This window comes from Carya illinoinensis, chromosome 5 (genome assembly GCF_018687715.1).
Source record: "Carya illinoinensis cultivar Pawnee chromosome 5, C.illinoinensisPawnee_v1, whole genome shotgun sequence".
In the NCBI taxonomy this organism is placed as follows: Eukaryota; Viridiplantae; Streptophyta; class Magnoliopsida; order Fagales; family Juglandaceae; genus Carya; species Carya illinoinensis.
In genome coordinates this window covers 25,852,036-25,860,290 of record NC_056756.1, presented here as the reverse complement: position 1 = coordinate 25,860,290, position 8,255 = coordinate 25,852,036, and the positions used below count along the sequence as shown (strand labels likewise).

Genomic DNA, 8,255 nt, shown 5'->3' with positions numbered 1-8,255 from the left:
TCAAAAATCACTAGGAATGTATTTGTGCCAACGATTATTAGATCGCTGCAACTGAGATTTCAAAACCGAAACTCAGTTGCAATAGAGTTTTGAAAATGCTGGAACAGTAATTTTACGACAATTTTAGAGCTTTTGGCAACGCTAAAAAATCGCTAGAATTAGTCTTTCCCAACAATTTTTAACTGAATCGTAGATCATAATTGTAGCGATATTTTGGACTAATTGCGACAAAGAAAATCACTGGGAAATCTAAGCTTTTAGCAACAATTTTTAACTTCCATTGTAGCATATTAGAAATGGAGGATTAGCACCGGTAATCATGCAGCGAGGTGTAAATTAGATTGGATGTGGTCAGAACCCTATCGGTTTTTACCAAACCGGGACATGATTTTAATTAATTCTTTTACTTTTTTAATGTGACAAAGTCAAACTCAAAAGTCCCTATTAACTAATTAAGTTGTGTTGTCATTATTTTTTAAATTAATGCTACATACCATTGTTAATATATATATATATACACTTAAAATAATATATAATATAGAATTTGTGGTCCCAGTACTGGTATCAATTAATATAACTAGTTGGGAATAATAAATATATGCCCTGAAAGCAACTTGTAATTTTCTTATTTTGTATTAAATAATTTTTAATTTTTTGAGAAAGTAACGGTAATCATTTAATTAGTATTTGTCTTTAAGTACTTCATAAATTATATTCTCAATCGGTAATGGAATTGGACGTTCTAACTGAAAGATTGAACTTTCTAATTTAATAATTATGATCATAGAGAATGGAGACTTCAAATTGACATGATATTCATGTTGGTATATATGAAACATCGTATATGGACCAGTCCTTAAATTGTCACTCAATACTAAACCACAATTCCTAAGATTCATGATTATCTGAATTAATTCATAGTCCTAAGATATATAGTAGTTGTGAGTTTACATGTTGTCAAATGTTTGCATTGATAATCTCCAACGTCCTACTTATAAATCAATAGTGGATGTGCTTTTGACTGAGAGGATCGATGCATTCATTGATCGATCGACTTGCTTAATAAGTTCACTTTCAATATATAGGAGCGAGGGGCTGAGGGCCACTTGCAGAAGACTCTCATTAAGATCACTTTCAATAAGATCGCTTAATAAGATCACTTGCGGCGGCATGCAGTGGCACTGAGAATAATCCAGCTAACTATGGATGTCGGAGTTGCTATGGAGGCTACAGAGACTAGTACCAGGGAAATCCAATCTTTGTTGGAGGACCATCGTGCACTTTTGATCCAAAACATGGAGAGGATTGACGAGAGGATCACTGTGCCCATCATTACTTGACTCGAAGGACTTGAGGCACGCACGACTGTGAAGCAAGAGGACCTCGAGAATCTATCCACTTAGTTTTATTTTGTATCAAATATTTGTTTTGTCTCGAGCATTGTCACTTTTGAATATTTTTTTAATTTATTATATATAGCTTGTTGGCTCATTAAATATTATTTGTCCTTATCATTTAGCGATATCAAAAATCAGTTTTGTTGGAATAAAAAAAAAAATTATTTTCAAATTTTTATTTACCATAAAAAACTCATAATTTATATTTTTAATAACATATATTACTTTTCTAGGATGACATATATGATCTATTTTAATTAACACTGAAAAGTAGATTTTTCATCTTTTATAAATGGAAATTAATAAACTCAAATAATGATTAGTTTTAAAAAATTTGAATGCCTTTAAATAAATTTCCATAACAATGTCTATTTCAATATTGTTCATCACAGTTCAAAAAAATCTTTGTAGCTTTCGAACGGTTTATAACTCTGTTCAAATGTAAAATTTATATTCAAACTAGATTTAAGTTATTTAGCACATCCCCGCAAAAATTGTATATAACTTCCTGTCAAAAATATCATTCGAACTATTACCTCAACATTCGAATGGAAAATACAATTATCTCAACTATTATCTCAAATTATATTTTGTTCCAAATAACTACTATTATGGACGAAATTATCAAATTTCTTGTAGTGATCATGTATATATTATTATAGAGATCGACGTGCACGTTAGAAAAGAGTTAGGAATTGTACAGAAGATTGAAAAGACAGATGTTGCTAATTATTATTAGAGCACTCAAATAATGCTTATGCCTCGAATGTTAATTACATAAATACGTCTGGAAAGTCCTCCATCTACAGTACTTGTTTTGATTTGCAAATGATAACACATGAGAAATGGCCACACACTACAACAGATGGCACTTTTTCCGGCGATCATAAATCGTCGGGAAAAGTGGAAAAATCCCCGCCAAATACATATACCGGCGATTACAAAATCGCTACATATTCGCCGGTACTATTCAGCCATTTCCAATATACTACGGCGGAAACTAAAAAATCGCCGCTAAAACTAAAGGATTTCGCAACGATTTTTGAATCGCCGCTAATAGAATTTCAAAACAGAAAGTCATTTGCCAGCGATTACAAAATCGCTGCCAAATCCTTTGCCAGCGATTTTTGAATCACTGGCAACGAAATTTAAAAACAGAAAGTCATTTTCCAGCGATTAGAAAATCCCTGCCAAAATCTTTCCCAACGATTTTTTAATCACTGGGAAAGGACTTTCGGTTATTAAATTCCTTTGCCAGTGATTTTATAATCGATGGGAAATCCTTTGCCAGCGATTTTTTATTCGCTGGCAAATGATTTGCCAGCGATTAAAAAATGGCTAGCAAAGACCTTTCGGTCATTAAATTCCTTTGGCAGCGATTCAAAAATCGCTGGAAAAGGATTTCCCAGCGATTAAATGAGCGCTGCCATTAAATACCCTTTGCAGTTTTATCGACTATTCCCCGCGAAAAAAAAAAAAAAAAAAGCCTTTTTCGGCGACTTGTTATCGTCGCAAAAAGTATTTTAAAAAATAAAAAAAAAAATTATTAATACAAGCGAACCTAGCCTAAAACATACATCCTTATCATACAATGCACAAAAGTATACTATAAATGGCTAAACAACTTTATAGTCAAATGTACACAACTTTCTGACCTAAGAGAAAATAAAGGGCTAAACACATTCATGGGATGATTATATACACAATCTTCTCAGATTATAAAGACCTAGAACAAAAATTGTTCATCTGGAAAGCTTTGAGGATTTTGAGAAACAAAGATTATAAGGTAGCAATTTGACTTTGAGGATTTGGAGGGGAAAAAACAACCCAAGTCTGTTAATTTTCATAGGATTAAAATCAGCATAAAAATATATATATATTGCTCTAAAATCAGCATTAAGTAATCCCAATTTATAGAGATAAAATAACATAGGATTAAAATCCAAAAATGAATAATCAAGCTTCCCAAACCATCCCAAGGAAAGTAGGCAAATCTTTCTTGAGTGAGAAACAGATGTGAACAATGTAACTTTAAACATGACCATTAACTAAAATTATTGAAAAGAAATCTTTAGGTAGCTGACAATTATAGGTTCTCAACTAACCTATCAAAAAAAAAAAAAAATTGTAGGTTCTCAACCAATATAGTCAACTAAATTGTTCAGTATGATGCTTGCATAGTAAGGCGTACCTTAAGTGGCCTGAAAAGAATCTACTACTTTTATTGCCACACTGTAACATTATTTGGCCCCTTGTCAGAAGACTAAAGTCCTCTTTATACACATTTCTTCATAGATCATACCTTAGCTCCCTCTGTGCATGCTTCGAAATATTTGAAGGCATTCCTGCACTTTGCATCTATCTCTCCAAGGCAGCCATGTCATCATCATTGTCACCAAGCTCCTCTTTTATAGCTCTCATCTGGAATATGTTTCAGATGAAGTAGCCAAGATAGAGGAATAATTAGGGGTAGATAAAGAAAAGTAACAATATAAATATTTTCTAATGCATAACTAAAGATAAACAAAAAGAAAATAGAAATGTTAATAACAACAATGATAAAATAAAATAAGCCAAAAATGCGAGGTTGCAGCATGCTAAAGGGGATAAGTTTAAGTTACTCTTCTCTTGTGTCCTCTGTAAGTATCAATGGTCTTGATTGCAATCTTTGGTCAAGAGAAAGTTCATTCAAGCTTTTTGATTATGGTATAGGGAAAAACATTCAGAATAAGTCAAGAGTTAGGGGCTCTAGGAACAGGGAAAAAGCAAAAAACCTGGCTTCTTGACAGGTTTGAATATTTGCTTCATCCTTTAAACATCATACTCTTAAAAAGCAAAACACCAACAGAACTATAGTTATTGTACCTGCCATTTATGTTTTTACGTCAAGCTGAGTTATTGATGGGCTATAACTATGTTGTAAATAGCTACCCCCCTCCCTGCATGTTATTTTAATCTCACACCCCCCTAAAAAAAAGCTAATATACCTCAGCATGCACCCCCAGCTAAGCAGAGGAACAATTTAGTTTGTTATTACATAATCAAACCAAAGCATATGGGATGATTTCAATTTAGTTTGGTGCATGCTCAGACAGTCATCTTGTTGAAATGATCTGACTAATGAGAAAATCGTTCCCCACTATCCCCTATCCCACAGCAAAATTAATTCGTTCTAGCATCCTAAACTAACATATGATCTTTCCATACCTGACAGAATCCAATGGATCATAATTGATTTTCGATCTGCTTTATTCTTGCCATATATCATTGCTCCGGAAAACTTCACAAAAAAGATTCACTAAAGTTAGAATAGTGACCATTTACATGGCTAGCTTGAGAGAACAGAAAATCAAAAGAAGAGGACATCAGTACTTATTTTTAATACTATCATATCCCTTTTACTTTATTATTATTGGAGAGAATTTTGCAGTACAATTTATGTTCTCTTGAAAAACAAAATTGGAAATACATTATAAATGATCAAATGGTTCGCATGCATAGAATATACATTCTTTATATAAAGGTTCAGACTGTATTACCTAATGCATGCCATTGCAAGCCCACCATTGATGCATTTTTAGTGTATCAAATGCATCAATCTGTCCAATGAGACATGATGTTTTCTAATGTTTTTTATTTCTATTACTGTCATTACCAGCTTTGAGCTTCCTTGTTGGTTGGTGCAAATTTGAAACACCAACAGCTACAGCTCAAGGACAACAGGACATAATGTTATAAGAATTGAACATAAGTTGGACAGCTTGGGTACATGTGGCTATATATGTTTGGTTTGTGCTATCCCCCCCCCCCCCCCCCGCGCCCAACACATAATACATAAATACGGAGAGAAATTGATTGTATTATTAAATTGGAATGGTTTTGCAGGCAAGTCGGAGATCAGTCATCAAACAAGTATTTTGCATTACTACACTTTCTATAGTTCGTGGCAATTCCAGAAAATCTTGTCATGTCAATTCATTTTGATAAATTTCCAAATGCAATTCAAGGAGATTTATGATTTAGCAGTTCAAGGAATCAATCAGCATGTTGCCCAAGAGAGGGAAGGTAAGCACAGGTTTCTGTGGGAATGGCAAGCACCATTCCCAAATAACAGTCTGTTTACACATAGTACCTAAAAAGTAATTTGGACTTACCCAATGGTACGTAGCACAAGAGAAAAATAAGTAGACTGTTCCAATAATTTACTACATTCTTGGTACACTATGAGACAAGACAAGACATGAGTTGAGAAGAACAAAGGTCGCACTACACAATTAGGAGAAAAAAAATGAAAGAAAATGTAACTACTTTATGTGGGAAGCACTTATTTCTGTCTCAACAAAAAGAGTAGGCAACCTATATACAAAGGCATACCACTAGGGAGCAAAATGACATGCAGAGATTATCAAGCCGCCCTGAGAAGATGAATTCCTTTGTGGCACCTGCTATAATACTCGGTTGGGTATCACATGCTTGCAACTCAAAATCACATATATCATCAGGTTCAAAGCCAATCTGAGTTGCAAGCAGCTAGGGAGAAAAAAACAAAAAGAAAGAAAAATAACACCATCGTCAACAACCATACCCAAAAATATCAAACCGAGATAGTCCAACTAAAAGTGTTACAGCTGCTTGTGATCATGCCACTAACACATTCATGTAGTCTGAAATCTACAAATAAAAAGATTGATCCTGCCACACCCGCAGAAGAAAAGAGAAAAAAGAAAAAGAAACTATTTACCTGTAATAGGAGCGAGTGATGCTTTGAGCTATTAGTGGTAGTTCTTTCATTACCATTTTTTCCATTAGCCTGACCTCCACTATTGCCTGAACCATCTTCAGCACCCTCTTTATTGAGCTCTGCCTGCAAAACATAGTTCATAGGATAAAACAAGATTTTGATCAGAAGGAAGACGTACTCAAACCTTAAACAAGACATATTCTTCGGAGGTTCAGTTACTCCTCTAGACAAGCTATGCTGGTATTTGGAAAAAAAAAAATGCACATCTCAATCTACCAAGTTAACCTGATGTGATTGCAGAGTCAGACTCAACATACGAATTGTAATTCCTGTAAGGTCTCACATTGAGAAATACTAAATCTAATTTTCTGGTCCTGACTTATATGAGGAGGGAAAAGAGGATACACTTCCTCATAATCATTTTCTAGGATTTATAATAATTAAAACACACACACAAAGGTAGACAGAAGCATATAATTAAATGTGTGTAATGCCAAGAATACCTCAATTGTATTTTAGTGCACAAAATAGATGCACAACATTTAAAAACAGAAAAGAACCACAACTGTGATGCACAAAACAGAACCACAACTGTCATGTGCACTAAAATGTCACTGCACTAAAACAGAACCACATAACAGATGAAGTTTGTAGTTCAAGCAGTCTCAAAGGCTAGTAGAATGCAGAAAATACAAGTTGAAGGCCACTTATCTTTCTTTCTTTCTTTTTTGATAAGTAGGCCTCTTCTCTTTCTTTTATATTTTCTTTATAAGTTTTAGTAATTTGAAATATAGAATAGATGTTAAACACATGTAGAACATCTGAAGGCATGAAACTTATTGTTAAAAAAACAGAGCAATGCACTAAAAATTTGTAAAAATGTCGATGGCTGGAAGCTCTTCTAATATTCTAATGGGATGCACTAACTTATGTAGTATTTAGTAATATTATTTCAACATGAATGTCGCAGCTTCTCACTGCATGGGAGTTTTAAGTGATCTGCATATTCAACATTTACCATATACTGGCTTGGTTTTTCTTGCCTTTAACTCATTCATTGGACTTAATTCTGCTTTAAGTTTGATTCCCCACATGCCCTAATATCATTATAAATTAACAGGCATGAAAAGAGATTAAATCAGAAAAAAAAAAAAAAAAAAGGTAATCTTGGCAACTGGCAAATACCTTATGATTCATGCCAAACAGAGAGTATATCACTAGAAGATATAAAACGACATTGACTCCAACAAATCAATAAATAAATCTATTAGTAAATTCCACTCTCAATCTACATTAAAACCAAAGTACTAATCTGAAACTAAACAAGAAAAAAAAAGTTGTAAAACTCGTGCTTTTCACCGTCAAAACTCACTACCCAGCTAATAAAAAGAACAGAAAAATAAAACATATATTTTCCCCAACTATTCAACATCCAGCCGAAAGGTCAAATATTGTTCATAAACAAAAACCAAAATATTATAAAGACAAAATCTTCCATAAGAAGTTTGTTGCCAGTGTACTTCGAGAGCAAACCATGGATCAAAAACTGGGGATTTATAAACGAGAGAGAGAGAGAGAGAGAGAGAGAGAGAGAGAGGTGGTACCGAAGGAAGTGGGATGAAAACAGAGGTGCTTGCGACGAGGTGCTAGCCAAGGGCTGCTGCGACGAAACCACAGAAGATGAAATCTAGAACCCAGGTTGTCGAAATTGGTGAACTAAGAATGGAAGGACAGAGAAGGGTGTGGGAAAATGGTCCAAAAGGTCACGATAGAGGAGTTGACGCTGGGAGAAAACACTGGAAAGGGTGGATTTGCAGGGTCTGAAAATGGAGGTTTTGGGGGAAAATTCATCGAGTAGCAGAAGGTTCGCGCGGGGGAAATATCACGTTGGGGGGAAATAAAAGGCGCTTCGTCATTTTGGTGCCCCCAAAAGTGAGATCCCGACGAAAAAATATTTGTTTCATTTTGCGACACAATAAATCGCCGTAAAAGTAACTTAAATCGCTGTGAAAAACATTTTAATGAAGATCCCGCGCTCAAGTGCCGATGTGATTTTAAACACCGGCAGCGATTTCAAAATCGACGCAAAAAGTTACTTGTTGCGTCGATTTTATTTG

The 8,255-nt window shown here is 34.3% G+C and overlaps 1 long non-coding RNA gene across 1 annotated transcript; it reads right to left on the bottom strand.

The window, feature by feature from the left end:
* Positions 1-3,356: 3,356 nt before the first annotated feature.
* Positions 3,357-8,078, bottom strand: LOC122309588. Its single transcript, XR_006242461.1, has 5 exons — positions 7,743-8,078; positions 6,139-6,261; positions 5,772-5,927; positions 4,605-4,677; positions 3,357-3,818 (listed from the first exon to the last, which is right to left on the bottom strand). It is a non-coding gene; the product is annotated as an uncharacterized LOC122309588 (long non-coding RNA).
* Positions 8,079-8,255: the final 177 nt, after the last annotated feature.